General features: G+C 41.1%; 1 long non-coding RNA gene across 1 annotated transcript in view; it reads left to right on the forward strand.

Annotated features, from left to right (window-relative positions):
• Window positions 1–7,551: 7,551 nt before the first annotated feature.
• The window catches only part of LOC134163400 (uncharacterized), a 32,633-nt gene continuing 13,461 nt past the window's right edge, over window positions 7,552–26,723 (forward strand). The window contains exons 1-2 of the long non-coding RNA XR_009964724.1: window positions 7,552–7,636; window positions 14,138–14,186. This is a non-coding gene — a long non-coding RNA (uncharacterized LOC134163400). The remainder of the gene's footprint in view (window positions 7,637–14,137; window positions 14,187–26,723) is intronic.

Genomic DNA, 26,723 nt, shown 5'->3' on the forward strand with positions numbered 1-26,723 from the left:
AGTCAGATTTATTTCAAAGAAGAAAACAAGGCGTGGGCTACAAATTGCTCAAATTGTAGTGAGGTTTCAGAGGAAGGTTAATGCCTCACGTATTCACTGTGCATGGATTGCACAACAGAAGCAAAGCTGGGGGGGGGTATCTGGGGTGCACTGTAACTCCAGACAATGTGCCGAAAGGAAGCCTCCACATCTGCTGAGACATGGATTTGGGAGGACATCTAACAACAGTCTTTGTCTTTGGAAGATGCTGTTGTTGGTTTTCCCAGGGTTAAATATCAGCGCTCCCACTGCAAAACCATAGTGGAGATGAGAAAATTCAGTGTTTCCATGGAGTAAACTCAGCTATGGTGGCACTTGGTCCATCTCCCGGGTGGAACTTACAGTCAGCACATCTGGAACCTCACCTCTTCTTGCTTGGTTGCATGAAATCAGTTCCTTCTCTCCGGAAATCCTAGCTCCTCTATCTCCATTTCAGGCTTTACAGCATGATAATGCACTATCTCAGTGCTTAAAACCAAAACAGACCAAGAAGAGGCTTAAATGCCTGTGCCAGCACACAATGGTTTAAATGTAAACGTGTTTCTGTGTGGTGGGAAGTGACGTGTTCACTTGCGGGGAGGATGACTTTGAAGGAGGGTTGATCATGTGGGTGACACCTTCAACATAGATAAGTCACTTCACCTGGAGAAGTCAGATCTCGATGAGGTTTTGCATTAGATCCGGATTCCAGAAGATCTGAAAAAGCTGCTTTTTAGTCCATGGAAACCAGCGCTGAGGTGTGGCAGCATCTGATTATGTCAATTTTCTTATCAGGTTCTGACATGTTAAACATTTCTGATGGTTCTGGGGAGACTATGAGGGTATTTAAACACCTAAACAGTTACACTTAGTCTTCAACCAACACACTGGTCTGTCAATACTGATGCTCCAGGCAAAAGCGTTGAGTGAAAACTACGTGACAAGTAGTAAAATGAGGCATGGAGGAGGAGTAACATCTCCACACCTTCTGTACTTATCAGAAGGGATTTGTTGAGCATATGTCCCAGAAAGCAGCATCTGCAGCCCACGTTTATGGCTCTGGTGTGTTTGCGGACGTGCTCTCCAGAAGCCTGCTTGGCTTCAGGATAGCTGCATGCAGCATACACAAACTAGCTGCAGGGCTGGAAAATAAATACAGCACCCTGGAGCATTTGTCACCTTCCACAAGTGTTTCACCAACTACCTTACTCCTCGGTGACACCTCATTTTGACTGTCAGCTTAAAGAAACCTGATGCCTCGATGGGCATGTTCGGCTCTCCAGGGGTACACTGGTTCTCTTTCCTCTTCTTCTTTCCTTTATAGGGACTTTTCTAGTCACCCCAGGATTTGATTATTTCAGTGTCTACTGTCCACGTACCATAGGTAACCCAAACAATCTTTTTGTACATCATTTCCAGAACTTTAGAGTAATTTTGAAGTAAAAAAAACATAACAGGTATTTCAAAGCTCTTGCTTTTAAATTTATCAGAAGTGAGGAAAGGGGAGGTTGGTGGGAAGCTGTTTTCTTCTTGGTCCAGGAAACTTTGAAGAGCTTTGCTGAAACAGTAGAGTCCTTAAACAATGTTTTCAGCTACACTCCATCAAATAGCATGGCTAAGCAGGGAAACAGCCAGACCTCTGAACTACTTTTGTGGCTCCTCATCACTCACTTCTGTGCAGGACCCCTTCATAACAATGATCTCAAATAGAAAGGCAGGAGGCATACTTAATACATGAGCAGCGTTTCCTGCCAGACCTCAGCTAATCTCAAAGAAACTGTAAATGATCCTGCATCCAGGCAGAGCCATGGGCTGCACTGCAGTCATTTTATTTTCACTAATACCTTAGCTGGGTGTAAATGCTGAGGAGGTCCTTTGGCTTAGACCTCTGAGGAGGATGTGATACAGATGAAACCTCCCTATGGGTTGAAAGAGACCCTGTAAACCGAAAGCAATGGGGTTTAAGTTAAAAAATGAGAACTATTCTTGGACTCATTTATCTCCCCCTGCAGTGAAAGAGCTGCTGGGGTTTGGTTACTTTGAAGTCTGAATTAAGAGAGGAGGAGGGAGGTTGATATCTGGGGAAAGACGTTGATCCAAACGGTGGTCTCTCCTGGGTTAAGAACAAAAGAGCAATGGGTGAGGTGGTAAGAAGCAGCTTCTTAGGACACAGGACCCTCATGGTGGTAACAAAGATATGTCTCCAGACCTCCCATCTTACTGTGCAGGAAGATAGTTTAGAAAAGCACAGCATCCCAGTGCCCACCTTCCACCTCCTCCGCCAAATTTACACCAAAATATCTATAAGCCTTCCTGGATGAAGAAGATGCCAAATTTTTACCAAATTCTCCAGCTTTTAGCTGGGTTTACAATCCTCATCTTGAGGTTGGAGGATGCAAAGTCACTTTTTGGCATGTGGGAGCTGCAGGGTGGCCACAGACAAGTTGATGACAGACTCGGCTGGGTGTTTCGGGTCCAGTTGTTGGCCAGGGGTGGGAGACTGCATCCCTCTGTTTAATAGAAGATAATCAGCTCCTGTGGGACACAGACTAGCAGGGCTGAGCCGAGAGCAGCAGTCGGCACCACTGTGGCATATTTCCTCTTGCAGATTAAAAGCCCTTTCTATAACCTCAGCAACACCCGCAGCCAAAAGCATTGTTTTAGAGAGTGCTGTAGATGCTGCCCATTAAAGAGCAATTAGCCTGTGTTGGATGCATAGCCTGCTCCCTCTCCCAGATGGCTAGTTATTAAGATATTTATGGTTAATATGGATTTCCCCTGCCATAAATCACCAGCCTTTATACCTGCAGGGAAGTCATGGCAATCAGCGACCCCGCTCAGTCGGCCTGGGCAATGAGTGCTGTCTTGTAAAGTAAAGATTGTAACAACTTATCGTCATCGTAAAAACAACAGGAGAGGGAAAAATCCCAGTGCTGGTATCTGATAACATGCTGTAATCAAGCACTTGCATATCCTCTTTGAGGAGGCTGGTAAACGGAAAGTTACACAGATTCATTTGTCACTTGGGGAACTTCTGGACAAGGAGCCAAAGCCTGTTGCAATTAGATGGGTGGGAGGATGGAGGAACAGTAATGGGGATGCCAGAAGGCATGGGGTGCACCTCACCCAGCACAGGGAGATGCAGGAAGCAAGTTTTAAGTAATTCTGCTGGGGACTGGAACACCAGCCTCAGGGACATGCTACAGAAGGTGCTGCAGGCTATAAATTATTCCCAAATCAAGGTTGTCTTGACATGTGTACATGATTTTCATGCAGTTTATATGCTTTGGAAACTTGGGTTATATGTATGTCTCAAAACAAATCCTCTTCAGCAGTATTAGGTGTGCCCATAGCACCCTGTTTAGCTCTTGTGTTTGGCAGTTGGGTGTAGACTGTCTATAAGCAATGGGAAAGTACGAGGATTATTTCTACCTTTGGGGCTCATCTCACCTGCACCCTGTGATTGTGCTGTTATCAGAAACTAATATTCATATCAACACTGACCAGTTCTAACCGCAGATCTCCAAAACAAGGAAATCGTGTTCTCTTTCCCCTCTCTTTTAATCTATCTGGGAAACGTTAACTTGGTGAAGTAGCTCTAGAGAACGTGGCTTAGTGGATAGCAGGGGATGACACATCCTCTCTGCAGATGTACAGCTCTCAAGCAGGCTTCCCCCCTTTATAAGACACCAACGGTCCTGCTCATGTTACTGCTGCAAGCTGCATCACAGTGTCTCTGGTCCTTCCTTTCAGGTGTTCCCTCTTGTCTTAAATAACATGACAAGGGATTTCATGTGCAAATCCCTTTAAACCATGACAGCGTCATACAACATGCTTTTTGGGCACTGCTGAGGACAGATAACCATCCTTGAATTCCTCATTACACCTTTCTGTGTTTTTCAGAGGGAAATCCAGACCTGTACAACTGCTTTGCCTTTTCATTAGGGGCTCTAGATTGACACCAGTAGATTTAATCCTTTGTAACAGGCCTGCTAGCGCTAGTATATTTTCTTCCAGTATGTTTACAACTGCTTTAGTAACATCTGAGGAACATGCAGACTTAATACAGCAATGAAGGGATAGAAAAATCATCCTTCAAGGTCTTAGAGTACACAGAAGTTCTTAAAACGTAGTGTCAGTAGATGGCACTATTTTATACTTTATGAACACACAGTGCAGGTAGGGACAGGGCGATAAAGCACAGGAGAGACAAACACGGATTTCCTCTTTCTCACTCAGTGTAAAAAGGCACCACCGAGGTGGGTGCAGAAGAGGTGAGGGGTTTGCTCTGCTTTCCCTTAACAAACCTTCTGCAAAGGTTAAGGCTTAAGGATGATCTCTGTGATTTATGGTTCTCGGGATGATAAACACCCACTACCGTGTGAAGGCAGAGATGCATTGGTGTGCTTATCAAAGATCTCTAGCTAACCCTGACGGAGAAATACTTAAATCACTGCAAATGCCTGTGGATGGTCTTATTTGCTCCCTAAAACTTGGTACAAGTGGGCTAAAAAGGGTGGCTTTTTTATTCCTCTGTGGCCCAGAGTTGCTTATGTAGTGATTGAGAGCAGCCTTTTTTATTTCCAGCTGGGAAGGATTTAAAGGTCTCTCATGTAGAATGGCTCTGGGTGTTTTATACCTTGGCATAAATTATTCCATGATTAATACTGTGTTGTAACCTCGCTTGAGCTAAATAGAGGAAGGGGGAAAGGTGCAAACTGGGGCAAAATGTGACTTTTTCTAGTATCACAGAACCATAGACTCATAGAATAGTTGGCATTCATTATAAAGCAGAGGTAATAACATTCTGTGTCCCCAGCCTAATTCCTTTACCAGCTGCCGTAATGCCAGCACAATCCTGTCCTCGGTAGGGCATTGCCAGGACAGCCACCAGGTGACTCCAGTTGGAGGCTGGGGCATGAGGGCTGAGTTTGGCCACTATCCATCTGTGTGTCTGTCCACAGGAACTGCTGCCACCGCGGTGGTGCTGGATGCAGCCAAGCGATGCCGTGGGTGTGCAGCTGAAGCCACCCGAGGGACAGAGTCTGCTGTTTGTTGCCATTCCTTCAGAGTTGGCTGGGTTTTATTTTGGGGGCTTTAAAGGTCAGAGAGTTCAAAGTTCAAAAATGCTCTCCAGGGTTAACATATATTGTGCCTTTAAGTAGAAAGAGAGAAAAAAGGGATCTGTCCTTCACTGCTAAATCCCTTTCATTAGGAATTCCTGTCATCCTCTGACAGCGACCTTTTTATTCCCTTTTGTAATTGTGGTTTTTTATTATTATTTTTAATTTTATTTTTATTTTTCCTTTCCCCAGAGCCTTTTTTGTTTTGATTCTTGCCATTTATTACTTTCTTTTTCACTTGGCATCTTGGAGAGCTGCTGTCATTTCACTGGTGTGCTACTCTGTCTCTTCATACATATATTGTCTCTTTTTCTGTACTAAAAGCAAACAAAATAAAGCCTGTAGAGCACTAAAACCTCCTGGTCTGTGCTAATACTGGTCAGCAGAAAGACTAAACCATGCCCATTTACACCCAAGTCATTTCCCCCTCTCTGCCCTCCCGCCCGCTCCCTTTCCGTTGCTGATGCAATGGTAGATTTGTAAAAAATCCTGACTACTATACTGTTTTTATCTTGAGGAACATCTAAATCACTTAGAAGTCTGTTGGCTGAACTCAATAAATAAATAGCAGAAAGCTCACTAGTAGCAGTGAGTTATGGCTTTTCTGTCACTGCTGCGCGGGGTTGTATACAGCAGCTGCACTAACAGCAACCCCTCTATTAGCATATGTTTCTTTTAATCCAGTTCAGAAGAATTAAAGCAGTGTTCCCTGCATTGGGGAGCGTGGTGTTTTATAAACTATCCAGATTAAGGTCTGCTCAGGCAGCCGTTTGCTGCCAGTGAGTAGCCACAAGGGTTTGTCAGTGGTCCCCTCTCGCTGCACACAGAGATGCTCAGACCTAATCATGCATGCAGCTCCACTTGCATTTGATGGAGAATATCATCTGTATTGGGAATATCTCCAAGGAGTAGGCAGTGTCCTCCCCTGTCGTGGAAGCAAACACAGCTTCATGAGGAAAGGAAAGTAGAGTCATGCCTGATGCTCCGAATTTCTTTCCATGTCCCTGTATGTGTGTGTGTACAGCCAGTCAGTACAGATGTCTCTAAGTCTGTAGCATAAAGACATCTTACACCTTTATAAATATATATTTATTTCCACTGTGACTGTATACACAATCAGTTTAGATGAAAATAAGTAGGATCTCTATCCTGGCACATCCACTACATGTATTAACTATATCATGTCTTTGCGAGTCATTCTGTACATGATGATATATGACAGAGATCTAGTGTAACATATGTTCGTATCATATATTGTGTTAAAATTACATGACATCTGTGATTTAAGGAAGCAAATAACTCATTATTTGCTTGTCTTCTCTATACTGGTTTACTGGTTAAAAAAACCTAGGTTTTAATTATCTACATTTTAAACAAGTTTTCTGTGCCCCTGAACAGTAATGGCTTCATTTGTTTAAATATTCTGTTTTTTTGTCATGGAAAAAGCATAATAAGATATAAAATAGTCTTTTTTTTTTCCCCCTTTTTTTTTTTTTATTCCAAGATAATAACATGTCTTGGTCCTGTTATCAACTTTTGACAAAGCTTAGAGTTTTAGGTTCATTTACAGGGTAGTTTTATTACAACCTCATAAAAGATTTTACAATATTTCATTATCTTTTCAACCAAAAGCATTGAGAGAAAATGCTTTAAATAAAAATGCCCATAATTTTCCTGTTCCCTTGTCACTGCCTGAAAACCTTATCAGAGTTCCTCGTTACTTTAATGGTATAGGATTAAGGGTAATGAAGAAACATTTAGGGTTCTGCAAATCACTTTGATTTCATTGTATAATGTAACAGCACTGCTTTTTGATTTACTACTCTGTTGTTTGAAATAGCCTATGGCATTTATCAGCCTTGGAGGAAATTCTGTTTCTTTGAACAATTAACTATTCAGACTAAAGTTGTGTAACTCTTTTCTTTTATTCTTTTTATTTTCAGAGGATTCCTGGATGAGGAATAATGGACACTCCACTGGATCCTACCTTGATGTTTAGTGGAGTAGAGATGAGTATTTTTATTGCAAGTTTTATTGAAAACTCTTTGATTCTTTAGATATTTTTTCCTTCTGAGGGTTGAAGAAAAGGTCATTGACCATTATTAAATTGGGTTTGCTTCTATATTTTTTTGGTAATTTTCATTTTCTCATTTTGATTCTCATTTTTCATTTGGCTTTCAGTTCAGATCTGTTTTCCTCACTGCCTGCACAGATTTCTCAGTTTTCTCGCTGAGGGGGATGTTTCTCAAGTTAAAAGAAATGTTTTGAAATAAAACACATTCAAACAGAACAATAACATTTGCAACTATTACAATATTCATAAAATTTAAAAAATCCAAAGAACTCCAGAATCACCCATATACAAAAACTTTTAGACAATGTCACAGTTTTCAAGGCAATGAATTCTGATCTCTCAGCTTTTCCTATTCATTACCTACTGAAGTCCTTTCTCCATCGAGTTTACTGACTTCTGCAGGAAGGTGCTCTGCCTTGAGGTGAGTGTGGTGGTATAAAACCAAAATGAGGTGGCTCCTTGGCTTATATTACTGTCAGTTCAGCCCATGGCAAACGGTTTCAGAGCTGTGCCTGATCCTGCACTCTCTACAAAGCAATTTCTTCCACTTGGGATTCAAACTCCTCTGTGGTCTGAGCTGATGCTGCTGCATGACCTGGGTATTAGGAATGCTGAAGCCACCCTGAGTTCACGGGCAGTTCAGTGCGTGCGGCAGCACGCAGGGCTTTAGACAAATTGCTGGCATTGTGTCTAAAATGCTTCAGAGTTCCCCAGTACAGTAAAACCCTTCAAGCAATTTAATAATTGAGGATTAAAATAATTTATCTGTGGTTTTGTTTTTTGCTAGAGTGAGATGAATGTGTAGCTAGACCAGTTCTTTAATTCCCTTTGATGAATTTTTCCCATGGTATGCACTAACCAGGTAAATTTCACTGTCAGTTTGGAAAGCCTTTAAAGTCAGCACAGACTCACTTGAAGTTCAGATGGTCAGGAATTGCCCATGACATAACTGTGGTTGCAGAAAATGAATAATATGGGATATTCCCCACCCTTAAAGGGTTGATCAATGCAACGTCTCTGGAGCTGGAGATAGCCAAGCGCAGTAGGTGGGGAAAGAATGTCAAGAGATCCAGGGATGCCTCTGGAGCCTGAAAAGTGGTGAATATTGTTAATAAGGCAGGTGTGTCCTAACAGACACAGGAAATCTTTTATGGAGAAGAAGGTGCTGGACATGACCCTTCGCAGTCCATTTGCTTAAGGCACAGGCTCACATTGTAATTCCTCCACTTCCAATCTATGTGGGGAAGGCATCCATTATGCAATTGTGCTTTTAGACCTGTAAACTACAGGATAGATACATCATGAAACAACTTGAATTGTCAGTGTGATTAAAACACAACTGATAATATTACTTTGATAGTCTGTCACTTGGCAAGGATACCATGGGAAACAGCCATCCAAAGTTCTTGAAGCAACTATCTACAAGAAGCGTTGTAGGCACCTCATGATATGTCCAGTGGAAAATAAGGAATATAGAACACAATCTTATACCCAGCAAGAACACGGTCAAAAACATATAAACAATGTAAGAGCTTAGAACCTATACCAAGTCTAGCTTTGTAAGACTTGGAAAAATTTAATCCCATGTCTGTTGCTTGGAAGTCTCTCCACTGACTGAGCTCAGATTAGTGTCTGTTGGTTTCTAGCTACTTGCTTCATAAATCTTCAATGGTTTCTTTTTAATATCCCTTGTCTTGAAAGCAGAGAAGTAGCATAGGAACCTTAATTTATCAGCATTATTATACCTGCATTATACCTGTATTATACCAGCAGTATAATCCTATATTACTGTTGGGAGATAGATAGCGAAATACTTAAGGAATCAGGAAACAATTCTGCAGTGTAATCAGTGCTACCAAAACCTCTCTCCCAGCATTTTGCAGGGAGAGGAGCAGGAGAATGGAGAGATTTCAAGCTAATTCTTTCCATCTGGGCTTCATTTACGGATTATGTGGGAAAAGGCGAGATTAATACATTGGAGGAATGAGCACGCATTAGTTTGCCGTCTGCGGATGTAAACAGGAAGCCCAACACGTTGTGCCTTAATGTGTGCTTGTTGGTTTAGTGAGGAAAGATGAGTTGACGCCGTGGGTCCTATGTTGAAAATATTTTAGTAAATTCTAATAGGATATTATAAACAAATGTCAGTCCAAAGCTTTTTCAAAAAGGGGAAAAGAACATTGACGTTGGATGCAAAAGCAGCTGATAGGAGGGAAAAAATCCTTTCAATGAATTTGGCAAGAAAAATCTCACTTGTTTGAGCTTATTTTTCTTGAAATTTCTTTTTCTTTTCTTTTAAACTTTCTTTGAATTAAGCATGTAAATGAATCGCCCTGATCAACTTCTGAGCATCTGCTGGTGCTCTTTAAAGACTTTGGCCTCAAGGACTCAACAATGCTTTTAAAACATATGTTTAAGAATAATCCTTTTGTACTGTGATGGCTGAGTGAAGGAGGGATGATTTCCTCTCCTGGCCTTTTCTTTTAGCTTCTCATATGTTCATTAAGACTGGCCCAGACCACCTATGTGATGTGTAACCCAGAAGTCTCCCTGCTTTACTCACAGGTGATGGGATCCCATCTTTTTCCATGGTTTCCTGTGGGCTGGGAATGTTTCATTTCCTTTAGGCTAAAAAAGCCTGAACCAGGCTGTGTTTGCTCCCAGATTATCCAAAGTGCAATGATGATTTTTGCCTGTCCAGGCAGTAGCTAGCACACTGGTGTTCACAAACACTTCCAGGGAGAACTACTCAGGTCTCTGCACACAAATGATTCTTCCAAGACAGGGGGTGTTTATTTGCTGCCTCTGATTTGAGACAGTGATCGAGACTGGGGACAATAAATGTCAAGCACTGCCGTTCATAGTTTTATGCAAAGTTCATTTGAGAATTTAGAGCAGGTTGCTTTTATGATTGCTACCGATATTGCACTGTCTTTCTTCATTTTAACCTGCCTATGCAGCAATCGGGATCCGCTCTGGATGTGGGTGTTCCCATCCAGCAAGCTTCGCAGGGTGGCATGCTTATTGCACTTGAATGGGGTGCCCTTCTTTCATGCCACATTGTTCTTTGTCCAGGAATCTGCTGCAGGGATGTGTTTGGTGGTTGTACAGGATGAATTTCATTTTTAAGGAATGTATGAGGCTGCTAGAATCCCACAAACCTAGAAGATAACTCATTTAAACCTCAGAACAGTCTCCTGTCCATATCCTATAATTATCCTCTTATTAATATTTTTTCAAGTACATATGTGCATGTGTGTACTCATCTACCATTAACTGTAGGGTTTTATACATTTCCACTCCTGACTAATGACTTTTTACAGGCAATGTAATTACCAGTTCTTTTTATTGCTATTATAATGATTCAAACATGCATACCATGTCCAGCTAAAGAAAGGGCTGCTGTAAAATTCTATATATATTTTCTCTACATAGCTTTAAATTAATCCATTTTTATTAGGGTGCTTGGCAAAACAATTAATCGGAAACTGAGTCCAAATAGATTAGAATTTATTGCAGCTCTATAATTCTGAAGAGTGACTTGATGGTTTTAAAACTTTTTTATAATTTATAAAAAAACAAAAAGGCAAACAAATTATCCTGGCTTGAAAGCTGGAAAACCGTCCTCCCTTCTTGTGCTCTGCAATCTGAACCAGCTGAGACGACAAACTCCAACTTTGAGTCTTTCAGCAAGGAAGACTAATGAACTCGGACCAAACAGCGTTTGGGAACTCAGCTCTCAGCAGCTGTGAGGATTCCCCATTTCCCTGCAGATGCTCCTCAGTGTCACAGAGCAGCTCCTTCTGGACGTGCAGTGAAGAAGATGGGGCAGAGCTGGATACTCTGTAGGCAGCACCTCAATCCAAGAGGAGATTGATTGATTTCAGTTTTTGAAGGCAGTTGTTAATCAGATATACAGCAGCAGGGTATCAGAGTTTAGCAACAAGTACTCTAAGACTTGAGGATTCTAAACTATTCCTTCCTCTTCTCTTTAAATATGACAGTATTTTGTGTCTCTATTTCCTATTGAGTTCTTTGTGCAGAAAAGGGAATCCAGTTAAAGAAAGGAGGTACCATTGGGTTTGCAATGCCCTGTAAGGTGCAGTGCTTGTCTGCAATCCTTCTTGATGAAAGCTAATCCTCGTGGCAAGTTAGTGGGTGCTGAGGACTCCTGGCACTGCCTGTGGTTGCAATGTTTCAGCCTCTGGAGAACCACAAAACCTTTTCTATATATCATGTGCAGTCCTTTACCCAATAGTCACTAAGCCTTTTATTGCCCAAAGGCAGCTGTCTGTCCCTTGGCCGTAGTAGCACGCCTTGGAATGCCACATGCTGTAGTTGCTTTCCCTCACACAAACGAGCAAATCAAGTCACACAGCTCTCACCGGGGACCTGGTGTTCGTAAAGGAGCACAAGGTCATTTGTAATAACTAGCAGGAGCTGACCCACATGCAGTATGTGAGATCCCAGTACAAACGTACATCTGGCCATCCTGCATTTAAATGGTGTATTTTCTTCCTTCCCCCCCCAGTGCTGTCTATTATCCTGACCAGTGTGGACAAGACAAATAGCACCACACACCAATGTGTCTCTGTCAGAGGACGGAAGCAAGAACGAAGGCTGCAAATGCCTTCTCAGAAGTCACTGTTGACCTTACTACTCACACAGACGTTTCTGATTCAAGAGGCGACTCCCCCTGTGCTCCTATGCATTCCCAATTCCTGTATTTGCTTGGTTATTTTTCTTTATCTCCCTGCTTATTTTCTGTTAACTTCTTCCACCAGCAATGGCCATCACTCACTGGGTCACCCCAAGTCATCCTGAATAGGAGCATTGGCAGCACTTCACTTATTAGTCAGCCAACTCATGGGATCCTGGCAACCTTTTTCTCTCTATAAGGATAGGGTCCAAGCTGCTCTTTGATGTTGTCAAACCATGACTTCCACTGGTCTCCCTGCTGATTCCTTTGCTCTTTCTCCCTGGGAGTAGAAAGCCACAGGGAAGCATTCAGTGTTGTATCAGGCACCACGCCAATATGGTTTCAGTCTTTGTTACTGTGTGGAGCAGACAGCCTGTCCGGTCCTGGATCTATACGATGGATGCTTTCATCTTCTAAGAATGCTGTGCATTTCAAGCCGTTCAGGTTGTTCCACCTATAGAGCCCATCCAGACAACCTCTGTAATAGTCACTCTTCCTGAAATTTGAAGCAATAACAAAAATCTAAGTCAAACACAGAGATCAAAGTTTGCCCATAATTTATGTTTTATGGATTCAGAACATAGAGGATAAGGTGAAATCTGCATTTCTGATGGGATATTGATTTATTTCTATTCCATTTGCCTCCTAATGCTCAAAATATGTGGACAAAAAAGAGCCATTCACCATATCTGAAGCAACGCGGGTGAAATTCTGGCCACCGCTTAAGTCAATGGCAACCCTCCATTGACTACAGTGGGGCCAGCATTTCACCCCATGATTTCTCATCTTGCTTTATTTTATTGACCTTTCTCTTGAATACAAGCGAAATGCAAATATTTTTTTCCAGCACAAGTCTTTGTACTCTATGAACTCTGCTGGATCCAAAGTACTTCATATGTATATAAGAAAAACAGTTAAAAGTGAAAGAGAGAGCAGTTAGCTGTACAAATAATGATCTCCACAATCTATGAAAAATGGCCATGTTCAGAAGGAAATAGTGGTTTTAATGGTCAGAATAAATAAAACAGGCTAAAGGCTAAGTTTTGCACCACAAAGAACATTTTTAAGCCTGTATGGTACAGACCACACATCTCGGGAATGCAGATTGCCTCTGAGGGCACCTCAGCATGGCTCCATGGTGGCCATGAAATCACAGACACTTTAGTATCGTTTTAGCATCATGCTGATGTACAAAGCCTAAGGAATCCAATAGTTCTGATGGGAGAGGATGGGGGACTCTCCCGTTCTTTTGGCATTATTCTGGCTAACTGTTCACAGTGGGAAAAATGGATATTTCTGTGGGGGTTCAGGCTCAACATGGAATGAATAAAAATAGCTGATTTCAGACACAAAGAATTGCCCTCTTTGCTTTCTCCCTAAGCCTTGTCTCATCCTTAAAATACTTTAGGATAATCTCCTCTGTATTGTGACTGTGAATCCAGGTAACATCACAATTAATGAAATTAGTATTTTGTCTGTTTGTGGAAAATGCAAATTGTCAAAGCTGTTTTTCACAATAATCCCACTTTTCATAGTACCCATCCCTTGACCAGCAAATCCAGAGTTTCATCACAAAGCTTTCAGTCATCATAATTCATAATATTAAAGGTCTGTGATGGACCAGAGATTCAGACTGCATGACTGGGAGGCCTTCCAACAGCATCTCAGGCATTTGCAGATGCTTTGCATGGTTTAGACAGCCCTCAAAACAGTAAAAGGATGTGACCCTCTCTGACACAATCCTGATTTTACTACAAACAAATACAGACACAAAAAAACCATGTACAGTGGCAAGGCAAATAAAAGCAGATGTGTCAGGAAGAAAGCAGGAGTCTTGACTCCCAGAGTGGACATAGTACTAGAAAGTATTATAATCAAAATCTTAATATGACACAAAAATGGAAAATGATATGACCCAATCATTTGGAAAGCTTGCTATCACTCTCAATGCCACGGTGCAGAATGGGAGCAGAAGGCTTCCTTCCTTCATCCCAGACTTCATCTGCTGCATCAGTGCTTTTCAGCATCCTCAGATCCATGGATGTAAAATCCAAGGGTCATTCTGTGCGGTGCTGCTGTGAGGGCTTTCCTTTATAAACAAACAAAGGAGGCTAAATTTTAAGTGCTTTGGGCTTACATTTTATCCTCTTTCATTTATTTTTGTTTCATAATGTGCCTATTTATTAAAAATAAACACAACAAAGAAATTTCTATCATCTCTAGGACCATGTTCTGATGCCTCATGGACCACCAGTGGTTTGCAGACCACAGGGTGAGTACTGGTGCACAAGAGCATATTGCATGTTAAGTCCTCCACTCTGATTCCTTCTGCCAAAGTAACTCTGTTCACACTAGAGTGTTCACCCATGCTTTGTCAGACCCAATTCTGCGTGATTTGAGTTGCGACTCTTCCATCACATCTTTGGGGAAAATTATATCACTGTCTAACAGGTCCTCGGGCCAGAATGTGGATTTGTGAAGCCTGTGATGTGTATTTAGTAGAAAAGCACTTTGAAATTAATAAGGTTGAGGAAACAGGGCCAAAATTCTGTCCTCAGCCTCACCAGTGTGGTGTTTGTTAGACGGCAGAGGAGGGGTGGAAGACTGGGGCTTCAATGGGGGGCTGATGCATCACTGAATTTTGTGACCTTTGGGAAATCCTTTGACTTTAATCACCCCAGCTGGGAAACTGAATAAACCATCAAACCCTTGCCAAAAAGCCAGCTTCTGCACTTAAATCGGTGTTATCATTTACATAAATAACAAACATATCATATGGTTTGGGCTCTATTTCCTGCCTGGAAGGAGCGTGAAGACTGATCACTCACATAAAGCAAGTTTTAAACCAGTTTTGCTTTATAACAAGCGCTATATTGCGCTTGTGAACATGGGTTAACAATATTGTTCTTTCTGAAAACACTAGCGCTCACTGAAATGGTTCAGACAAACATCCTATGAAGACTTAGTGGCCTCAGATTATTTGACTTGGAATCAGACGTGATTTCTAATTAGCCAATCTTCAGCCATCTGTCAGAAAATGCAAACAGCTGCCAATTTTCACTCCTTAGCCCCCCAAAATAGATCCCAATAAAAGTGTCAAGAATAATGGCCTATCACTTCTACTGCTAGGAAACTTCCAGTATGTTCAATGTTCTTCTTCTTCATTCACACACACACGTACATGCGTACATGCATGCATATATGTGTATGTGCCTACACACTCATACAAGACCACCACCCAAATGTCAATATAAGTAAGCTTAGAGAGTCCAAGATAAGAAAATTTTCTTAATTTCCTAAGATTTTCCATAGAAAAGAAAAGTTCCAAGTATTTAAACAAGAAGCAACTATTTAAAATAACCAATGTTAACCAGCATTTGAGCAATTTAAATTGAAACACATGCACTGATATTTTTATAACAAAATTCAGTGGAGAAATTAAGAAAAATGGAGTGGATAAAGCATGCTGAAATATAAGCTATTAAAGAGCTGTTTAGGTCAAGCATAAAAGAAGTGTAAGTATCACAGTTGAATGGAATTGAAACTGCAGTCATCGTTACGTTAAAGGTCTAAAAAATTCCGCTGCAAGTATGAATCCATAACAATGCAACTTCATCGCAAATGAATGCATAACATTTTCCTTCCAAATTTCATTCATTTAGATGCATTGCTGACCATTTTCCATGGCTTCCAACCTCTATGTGAGTAGCTTCCAGGAGATACCAAATTACGGTCACTTCCAGCGAGAAAAGAAGACAAGCTTGATAATTTTCATTCAAGCTTTTCTCTGGGTTTTGTCAAGATTTCTCTTTAGTAGACATTTTATGATTAGATTTCTTCATTTTTTTTAACTGGTATTTATCTGCATGCTTTGATCTTAGGGCCTTCATTTACAAACATATATCAGTCTTCAGCATCTTGCCTAGAGAAATGGCTGAGAGTTTAGCTCCATCATAAATGTCTATAATCTTAACTCAGATCCAGCTCAGAGGGAGTCCTCGAAGACACTGAATATATCATAGACTTCATGTGCTGTCCTCTTCTATAGTTATGTCCAAGAAGCAACAATTGATACTCCGTCTGCAGATAAGCTACCTTTGATACCCAAAGCATCATGAGCATAGCTTAGTTCCCCTATACACTCTGACCTTTCTTCTTTGAGGGTGTTGTTTGCAGAAATAATTTTTCCATCACAGAGATTAAAAATCTGGAAGACCATTTAAAAAAAGGAAGCATTACTGCCCCTGTTCCTCAAGTGGTTAATCTTCATGGAGGTAATTTCTCTACCTTCATCCCTGAGGGCCAGAGTAAGTTAACATGTTGTTTTATGGAAAAGAGTAGAAATTGAGATGAAACAGCAAAATATGTGCTGTTAACGGTGTTTGCAGACCCAAAGATGTCTCTGTCTTAATTTCTACTTATGTTTCACATTTTCAAGTATGGTTCTGTCTTCTTTTCTCTCTCTAATAGTGTTCAGATGTAAGGGAAAATACTGCTCACTGTCCGCGACAGTGGTTGAACAGCTCCAAGCCCATATACTTCACCTATAAACTGCCTTGTGGGGACTTCTTGACACTTAATCAGACCATCTGGTACAAGAAAGGATAGTGGGCTTTAGTCCTGAAGACCTTTTTCAGCTGTTACAGAGCCCCTTACTCAGGCAAATTCCAACTGACTTCAAGAGAAATTTTGGCCAATTAAAATCTAGGTGAGAACTCCCAGATTTGGCCAATACTAATAAAATTAGAGAAATGTGACTTGCTTCCTCAGCTAATAGTTTCCTTAAAGGCAATACCACATGCTGCCACATTTCTCTAATCTCCCTCAGCAGCCCGAACCCAGCTCCCCTTTTTGCAGTGCCTGCTCCTGTAGATGTCAATGGCAGTCATATCTGCTAGGGATTATTTGCATTCCTTAAGCAAGAATTCAGCCCATAAACTATTACACGAAAGGCTCTTCTTTGAGCCCTCATTTTTTAATTCCTCTTTAGGCAGGTTTCCACTCATATCATGATCCATTAACTAAGCCATATGTAGGATCCTCCATCCAGAACCATTCCACTCCCAAAAACACAACTGCTAGGGAGAAATGAACATTTGGATCCATTCTTGTTTTCCTTTCTGGCTGTTTATTTAACATGGGAAAGATTATTGAAGATGTTATCTCAGAGAGAGTTCACTGGGGCATTTTTCTGTGACGGTATTATTGCAAGTGCTTTCAGCTGGCTTTTATCTTCAGCTAATAAAGGTGAGTTGAGCAGGAAAAGCTGATCAAATGTGCATTGACCATAATTTCATGCGAGATTTTTTTAATACGTAGATATTCTATTTCTTACATCTGTTGTTCAGATTTAAACGGTTCTGCTTTACTTTCCCTACCTAAAAACTAGAGGTGCTTCATTTAGGAAAGGACAATTTGGGTGACTGTCTCAATTCTTCAGAGCCATTAGCACCTATGTAATGGTGAATATCTCAGAGAAGTCCATACGTTCACTGTAAAAAAGCTCTCCAGCACCCCACAGCAAGCATGAAGTCCTGGCTAAGAGAAGAACACATTATTTATTAATTGATGCAAATGCCCAGATGGGACTAAACCATGATTTACAGTCCAGGCTCCCACAGAAAATAAGTTTTTGGCAACTCCAATTTCCTCAGAGACTCATTCTTGTTTGCAGAGAGAGAAAACGTATTTCCAGTTTCAGATCTAGCCATCTGTAGTCATTCAAATTTGACAGGGCTGTCATGGACCTGTTGGCATTTTTGGTGCTCTTCAGAGCTCCATCACAGCCTCATCCAGCCATTCTGACACTTCAGCAAGGGATTAATCCATGCAGTAAGAAAACATTATCCCTATTAATGCTGTATAAATAGCATGCCACAAGTACCACACAGACTCTAAGAAAGGCTTCAACATCACCTTTTGTGCAGATGAAGTTTAACTGTACTCTTTTTTTTCCATACTTACAGCATTTTCAACAGACTGAGGCTGAATTTCACGGTCTGTTGGTAATTTGTATGCATTGTTACCACTCAATGGTCGTATTCTTTTTTGTGACCCCACTTGAACTTGCTTCCCTCAAGTCCATGGCAAGTCCAGGAAGCAAGGGCTTGGTTTACTGCAATGAGCCCTTGGTGGGATTACACCTTTGGACCACCCAGGACGGCAGCAAGCCGTAGCACTGCTCATATCTGGAGCACACCTGCGCTCCTTGACCTGCATCGGCTTCCCCTTCATCTCTGGTCTCATTCAGACCCATTGTGCCCCAAACGGTTTAGCTCACAGGTACCTCAGAGACCTCATCTCTTTCTCACTCCGTCTCTGTCCTTGCAAAATCAGCTCCAGCCACGGAGTTGACTTTATTTAACTTAACTGAAAGCAACCAAGTGCAGCTGGTGCAAATGCAGCAGGCTTTGCTGGAAGCCATGGGAACTCCCATGCCAATTTGCATCCTCTAAGAGGCTGGCCCAGGATGTTTTCTATTTTAATTTTTATGTCTGCACCTAGTGTTCCAGTTGGATGTATTTTAAAGTAAACAGAGTTGATAAATAAAAACTTGTGCATTTCCAAGTCATTCCAGAGCATTTCTGTTCCTCCCTTCTTGCCTCCCCCTTCCTAGTCTTTTATTGCTTGCACAAATACAACAATTAAATATTCAGCCAGCATGCCACTTTCCTCTTGCTTGGTTGATTCATCCTGAAATCTGGTTTTGGAATGTGCGTCTTCTAAAATAAGTAGTGCCAAAGCAGAGAATTTAGGTTCTTGGGTGGAAAACTCCTTACGCAGGATTTTTCACCCCAAATTAGTCATCAGTCATCAGCAACCAAGTACGTTTTATTCTGACCTTGGGCTTTGCCAGAGCCAAAATGCAGAGGCTTAACGAGAAGGATGGGAACAGTAACACCCAAACGACCAGCAGCCGGCAAACAGGCCCATGACTTCTTCTGGATCCGGATGGTGGAAACAACAGGGGAGTGTGCCCACATTCCAGGTGAAGGTGAAGGGGTGTATGGGGACGGGTCTGCCTTCCCCATCAGCAATCATGATGCTCACCTTCCCATGCCTTCTGTACCACCAGCTCCACACTATGTGTTTAGGCGTTTTTCCAAATCTGTGACTTCAAGAGAATTTGCCTTAGTTTGAAGCACCAGGCTTTGATCCAGGTAGCCAAGGTCTTTATTTGTTTAAGAAGATGGTAATTAACTGAAATTAGTAATGGAAAGATTTTTTAACTTAATGGGCCAGTAAGTGTTTGAAAAGCACTGTTGGATTTTATTATTATTTTTTTAAAAATATAAATCCCAATCTTTTCCCACTTTATGAAACTACTTTCTGTTCATCCTTCTCATTAAAGACCTCTGAGCTAAATGCTGGGGCTTGTGACTTGGGAAGCATATGGATTTTACAGTCCATGCAAACTAAAAGACGAAGCATTCATCTGCGCGGACTGTTCCTGTTTGTTTATTGTCCCAGCAATGGGACTTCTTGGCTCAGCAGGCATTGGGGCACAGGTTCCAGACTCTTGGCTCTTCAGTCTCTCACTGTGTGTCCCAGCTGCCTTAAGACCCTGGCAGGTCTAATTCTTCTCTGACGGCCACCTTCCTTCGCTTAAAACAAGCTTGGGGATCGTCAGGCACTGGTTCAATTCCAAAGTCTATTAATTGAACCTGCAGGGCTTAGTTCTCCTAACACATAAGGAGCTCAACTCTGCGAGCTCCACACAGCTGCTCTGCCTATTGCAAATGCAGAACACATGCCAGCCTTACATCTCTACATGGGAAATAAGGGACTATTCCCAACTCAGACAGACTTAAAAAAATCCCTATTTATTTATTTATTTATTTATTTATTTATTTAAGAAGGTCTCATTGAGGGTGTATTTCCTGGCTATGAAGAAATTATTCCTATAATTAAATTGTGTTTCTGTCCAAACAGAGCTGTGGAAAGGGTGGGATGAGAAAGAAGCCTGCCTCAAAGACTTGCTGAATAAAGGGAGGTTTTCTCGCACCCTGACATCTGCTGCCCAGAGTCCATCATCCCTGCCCATAACCAGGGAGAGTTCTTAGTGATGGGAGCAACAGGAGGAGGGGCAGGATCTCATTGCTTAGAGTGGTCTTTTTGATGCAACATGTCCCAACTTATACGGGAGACATCCCGAAGCCAGCAGAGAACCTCTAGAAGCTTCTGAGCTGCTTTTGCCCATTTCTCCAGAGCTTTTTGTAGCTGTGGTTCAATATTTGTTCAGACACATGGGAAAACAGAAGGAGGAAATCAGGTTTTGCATTGTACCTTCTCTGAAGCAAAGGGCTTATCCTGAGGCAGTACAGAAGAGCTTCAGGCTTCTGCTGAATGATGATTGGGCAAAACAGTTTCCTACCAGTGTTCTCATCTCTTTAAGGAATCTTTATCTTTGCTGATGAAAGCAAACACCTCCTGCCTCTGTGTCGCCTTTGCATTTTCCTCCTTTGAGCAGTGGACACATCTCTTTTTGAGTTTATCTTTTTTTGGCTGGGATTTTCTTAGTCTCTGTCGTACCAGATAGTCTTCAGGCAGAGGGTGATTAAAGGGCTCAAGTTATCAACCCACATGTAGTTGTTTAATGTTGTTTGGGATCTACTCAGGGTTTTCTCCAGCCCCAACAATTACTCCCAAATGAAATGGGTCTCCCACAGGTCCCGTATCAAACCTGGCAGCCCCTTGTAGGTGCCTCAGGTATTTCGGGATGTGTCAAAGCAAAATACCAAGCCCCAAAAGTCTAGGGTTGGGTCAAGGTCAATCGTCCATTACCTTACTTGGACGTTACAACTCAATGACCACTTGCATGCTTTGCTTCACCTTCCAGCCTGCTTGGCCCCCCCGAAATGAACATTCCCATCACAAGCAATAGTTCATTGAACAAAAAAGGGGTGAGAGGAAGGCCCAGCCTTACCCCACTGCTGCTGCACGCAGGCGAGCTGCCTCCATCCGCCTCTACCCAGGTAGAACCAGATCCCACAGATGACGGGGGAAGGCAGAGAGCAGAGGGCAGCGACTACACAGAAAGCCATTTGTTTAAGAACTGGGACACACATTGACTGAAAATGTTTTGCAGCATTCACTCAGCCCTAATAGGAACTCACACATTCCTTGAAATGGGCTATTCATTATACAGCAGCTAGTAAAAAGAAGGGATTTTTTTCCCCTCCCACCCCAGCCCTTAAACATATGATTTTTAGGTCCAAGAAGCACTTTACGAAGCTCACGTGGAGAAACATCACCAAGGGCAGTGCGTATCACCATCGACTCTGTGCGGGGCACTTGCTCGGGCCTCAGTGGTCCTAATGCAAACCCGTGTTCATGGGCCCCTTGTGCCTAGGAAGCAGTGCCAAAGTCATGAGCTTTTATTAGCACTAACTTTCCATTTAGTCGGGAGGGACCTTTCCATTTGCTTCCCCGGCAGTATAGCACTGGCTCCACCTCAACATTTGCACCTTATAAAGTGTTGTCATGACCCGACTAGAGCAGTTTATACAAGGCCCTTCAAGATCCCCAGTAATGAAGAGTAAATAACCGAGGAAAGCTTTCTCTCACTTTGCAGCTTTCTTTCAGTCTCAAAAGAAATAAAACAACTTACTTAACAGCATTCTTTAATCTTTTGCACCAGTGGCCTCCTTTATAGGGTGTTATACAGAGCCAGTGTAAATCCAACCTCTGTAATGGGGTCAGTGTTTCTCAACAGGTGTTGGGTGGATACAGTGTAAGATCTATTTTTTCAATAAATGTCAAGCCAGAAAGCTTGCTGTTCATACACAGGCAACGTTAACATGTGGTTCTCTCACGCGCTCGCACTACCCTCCCCGGTACCCCTTTCCCAATCTTATTTTTTCCAGCAGGCCACCAAGGTCTCCAAGTTAATAAAGGAAAGCAATGAATGCCCATTGCCCTTTCATCGGGGCAGGAGTACCGGAACGCTGACCTGTCGTGCTTTGAGCATGACAGACCCCCAAAAAGATTAGAGAAATCCTTCGTGTTATGAAAAGAAGTTCTTCCTCCTGCGTTCTTTCCAGGGCTCCGAAGCACACTTATGGTGCAGGGAAAGCACAGCAGACAAACTAATTAATAGCGACTCACTGCATTGCCACGGGCCTCATCCTGAAGCTCTTAATTATTATTCTACTAAGGCAAAATGCTCTCTGGAGCTAGCAGAAAGCTAACCTGAATAAGGATGACATTAGTGAGCCCATAGCCATGAGGTTGCTGCCTGAACTGAGTTTGTTCACCAATGGATTTGTTTCCGCAAGGGCAGAGTTTCACATCTCCTGTGCCTTAGTCCAGGAAACTGTATCATAGCAGCATTAGGAAATATGATAATTAGCTATTCAATTAGCTCCCAGAGAAGCAAGTTATCTAAAAAACGCAAATTTATGCTCACTATTTTAAATGAGTCTTTAAATTTGCGTTTTCATATTAATAGAAATCTTTTCATGTGTCTTCTTTGGATCAAGCTTATGTTCCTCAATTGGAACCTGCCAGGTAATTAGCAATTAGGCAGCTCCCTCAGGGCTGCTACTCCTACCTGGTGCCAAAATCTGCTGGACTCCCCACTGCCCAAAGGTCTGCCCCTGTGAAGGATGGGTCCAGAGGGTGAAACCTTCTTTGCAGTATTTACTTGTGGTATAGTAGCCAGTGCTGCCTCCATGCTTGCTTGTCCAAACACCATATGTAAATTAATGCAAAATATTTCCTTGAGCATTCATTTGAATTTATAGGGGTGGGGGATGATCACACTTTCCAATCTTCTGGGCTAATTCAGCGAACTATTTACTTATGTGCTTAACTTTAAGCATGCTCGTAAGTCCATCTCCTGTTCATCAACACATTTCAGCATCTAAATAAATCCTTGAGCACTTTGGTTTATAAGGGGCTATAAGAACTGAAGTATACTGGAAAAACATTTGTGAAAAGCAATCTGTGAGGTATTATAGAAATCAGACCTTCAGTTTGAAGGTTCAGATATCCTTGTTATGCTTTTTCATTGAAAAATACCATGTGTTCTGTCAAACCTGAGCAGCAAAGTTCTAATTCCCACATTTCTGAACAAACTTGGGGTCTGATGAAGCCAAATATCTATAGAATCATAGAATAGTTAGGGTTAGAAAGGACCTTAAGATCATTTAGTTCCAAACCCCCTGCCATGACATAGAGATTGTCATTAAACAAAACAGGACAACAAATAAAGTCAAGGACATTGCAAGCTGATATTCCATGAGCCAGTACAAAAAAACACATTTTAAGACATATTCAATACTTGCTGTTAATTTTTAACTGGTAGCGGGCATAAAATGAGCAGTAGTATACAGCAAATATAAAAAATCTCTTTTTAAATCAGATTTGATTATAATGGTATTTTGTGGCCAGCAATCCAGTTTTGTCTGGCTGAATGTTAGCCAGTTAAAAAAGAAGAGGTTTCTCTCTGCTCTGTTTTCATCTGGTAAACCAGAAACCAACTTACTCATTATACATTCAGAAAGCAGTTTTAATAATCTGAGTGAAGTGCTGCAAACATTTATATATTTGGGTAGGAAGAATGAAACTGGTGTGATATAGGATCATGTGGGCTGGCTGGAAATGAAACTTTCCTCTTTGCTTTCTTTTCTAATCCAGTTTCAATAGCCAAACTACAAAGTGAGTTGGTATCAGCCATTGTTTTTGCATTGATGTGCAGTTCCAGTGGGTTTGGATCATGTCTTTACTGTTTAGTTGACAGAGTTGCAGCACAGTATAATGTAGTCCAGGGATCAATACTTTTCTAACTAGTGAGGGGAGAAAACCCACATGGGTAGGAGTACATTTAAAACACAATAAACAAAAAACTGTTCTGTGCTTCAGAAATATTTCAGTCAATGATGAAAGTGATTTATTTCTAATGAAGATACGAGAACAGAAATTTTGTGTTCAGCTGGGATTATGAGGCTACTCAGTGTGCTGCTGAGAATGATATTTTTTCTTGATGAAATCCTAGTCTTGAAGCATGAGAAAATATAAGATTTAAAGATGCAGCACAATGGAGTTATTTTGAATTTTAATTTAAACATGGATAATTTGTTGTAATATAATAATTAATAATAACAATAATAATGCTCTATTAGTAGCAGAAAATTAATGGTTAGGGGAAAAGATTAAAACCAAAGAAAGAACAGAACAGAATGATCTTTTCCTTGGTTTGTCCTTCCAGATACTGGATCAAGACTCCCATGTTTAGTAGCCACCAGTGAATTTATACCCCATTAATTTGTCTAATCTTTTCCTGAATACATTCTTTTGGTATCCATGACATTCTGTGGCAGAGATGCTGAATAAATATGATCTCTGGATATTTGTTCAGATTTTGCAAGCATAAACCAAATAGTAACATAGGATTAAATCATGATTGTGCAACCTCAGCCCTCATGTATCTCAGTGGGAGTTTCAGCTGCTCAGTTTCATTTGCAGTTTGGCATTTCTGTTGGACAGGAGTTTCACGTTCCTCTGCATCTTGTTCAGCACTGTGTGAGCTAGGTGGTTTCAGTACAGAATTTGGACAACAGAACATTATTATCCCAGGGGCATATTTGTCAAAAAAAAAAAAAAAGGGGGGAAAAAAAAGTTGTTTTCCTAAAAATTACTCATGCATTTACAAACCTTCACCACAAAAGCAAAATTATGCAAAAATTGAAGTGTGAAAATGGAAAAATTACTAAGAAAGCCCACATTTCAGTTTTCTTTGGAAAGATTGCAGAAACTGTGCAAGTTTCTAATCAGAAATGAAGGCAACCAAAGCAGACACATTTTGGAAAAAGTCACTGAATTAAAACCTTAAAACCTCTAATTTCTGGTTAAATAATGATTTGGAAAAATATTTTCAGGCAATCCAAGTAATGAGTAACTTTCATTTCTTTACTTCCTTACTGAGATCAAACCCTTAGACAATATCATAGAAGTTTGTTTCAAGCAAGGAAGTTGTTCCTGCTTTCAGTCAGTGGGACAGCCTTTCGTGTAAGTGCAATAGCACCTCTGAAGTCAATAACTATAGATCTTAGTCTTGCTAAATACATGTGCGTGACATATTTACAGTAATTTTGCTTATTCTCTACACATAGGGATTTAAGTTACTGTGGATGTAAATATCCATTTCATGTAAAAGCTATACAGTGCTAGTATTGTTAGTGTTTGTCGGTGAGCTCCTGAGGCAGAGATAGCTTTATCTTATTAATTTCATAACACCTCAGTTCATTTCCTTGTAGTAATTTGGTCCGTTATCTAAGGTATGTCATCTATCATCACTGCATATGTGATACCAATCTCAAATTAGTTCTGTATCTTCTAATTCTAATAAAATTGTTCACATTTCAGGGTTTGAATAGAAATCTGAAATATTATTGTATGGTATAATACTACAAGGAATTTTTTCAATGTGTGAGGCTTTAACTGCCAGATACACACGAAAGGGCAAACATTGCTACTAATGGCAAGACCTGGTTATCCTGGGATGTAATTCCCAGTAGACACCTTTAGCAGAAAACCACAAAAGTAAATACATTTTAAGCCACGTTTTTGGCACTTAAAGTTGATTTTATGGAAGAGAAGATTAAGAATCAGAATAAAACTTCAGCCACTGTGAACTGACTCAAAGAAAGAGAGGGAATAAAATGAGGTCTGCCTCAGCTAGGAGGTCTGTCTGCTTGCTTGATTTTATGTCAGAGTGTTCTCTGATTATTAAATGCTCTGATTAGGACAGTCTGCTCCAACCAAGCTTTTGCTGACTTGTACTCACAGGGTGTTTGAATATTCTGTACAACAGAACTGGAAAACTGATGTGGGACTCGCATTGTGAATAGGAGTGGAAAAATGTGAAGGGTCCAGAGCTAACTGGCTCACTTCATAGGGTCTGTTAGGGATAAGAATGGAAAAAGAGATGAATCTGCAAAGGAAGCTGAGTTTTAGAGGTCAGAAAGCATAGGGGTAAAGTGAGAATTGCCAAAAGTCAAGCTGAGTTAGACCTTGCAAAGGATATTAAAATAAACAACAGAAGTTCTTTAACCAGAAGAATAAAAAGAGAACCAGAAACGAAGACGTGGGTTTGCTATGCACTAAGAACAGCATTGAGATTAAAAGAAACTGAGTATAATTCCCAAAATTAAATGAAAGCATTGCATGTGTTTTCAGTAAGGAAAGTGTATAAAATACAGGATAAAGGATGGATGGTTCATGAGTGGCTGGGAAATAGAAGTTACCACATCTGAGGTAGAAAGAAAACACAGAGGACTCAAGATGTAGAAATCAGTATACAGAGAGGGAAAAAAAATCCCTAAGAACTGTGGAAAAACTCAGTCCTGTAGCCAGGATAGAAATAGATATAACCAACTGGGGTGACCTGGAGCAACTATAGATGCCTGCAGCTGTCCTCTGTAATCCACAAAGCTTTAGGAAAGACAAGAATGGGAGTGATTACAGACATCAAGGTAAAGATAACAAACAAAACGTGATGTGAGTTTACCTGAGGTGATTCTAACATTGAGTCTTTCCCTGATCTTTTTTGCATTCCCTAAGCAGAGCTAAAAAAAGCATTTAGTGCTTCAGGGGAAGTTTCTTGTTAAAGTGAAGAAGATAGGAGCTTGAGCCATATTGTAACCCAGTAAGAAACCTGCTAAACAGGAACTGATCACATTTTCCGTGATGGTGGGATGGTGGGACGTTATAGGCAGTTCCCAAAGATCCATCTTGAGACCAACTTTAAGTGATGTTCTCAGGTACCATAGTACCGAAGTTCAGACAAGATTAGTCAAAGAAGCAA

Source organism: Pezoporus occidentalis, unplaced genomic scaffold (assembly GCF_034315485.1).
Source record: "Pezoporus occidentalis ecotype Australia unplaced genomic scaffold, CSIRO_AGI_Poc_V1 ctg20, whole genome shotgun sequence".
Taxonomy (NCBI): domain Eukaryota; kingdom Metazoa; phylum Chordata; class Aves; order Psittaciformes; family Psittacidae; genus Pezoporus; species Pezoporus occidentalis.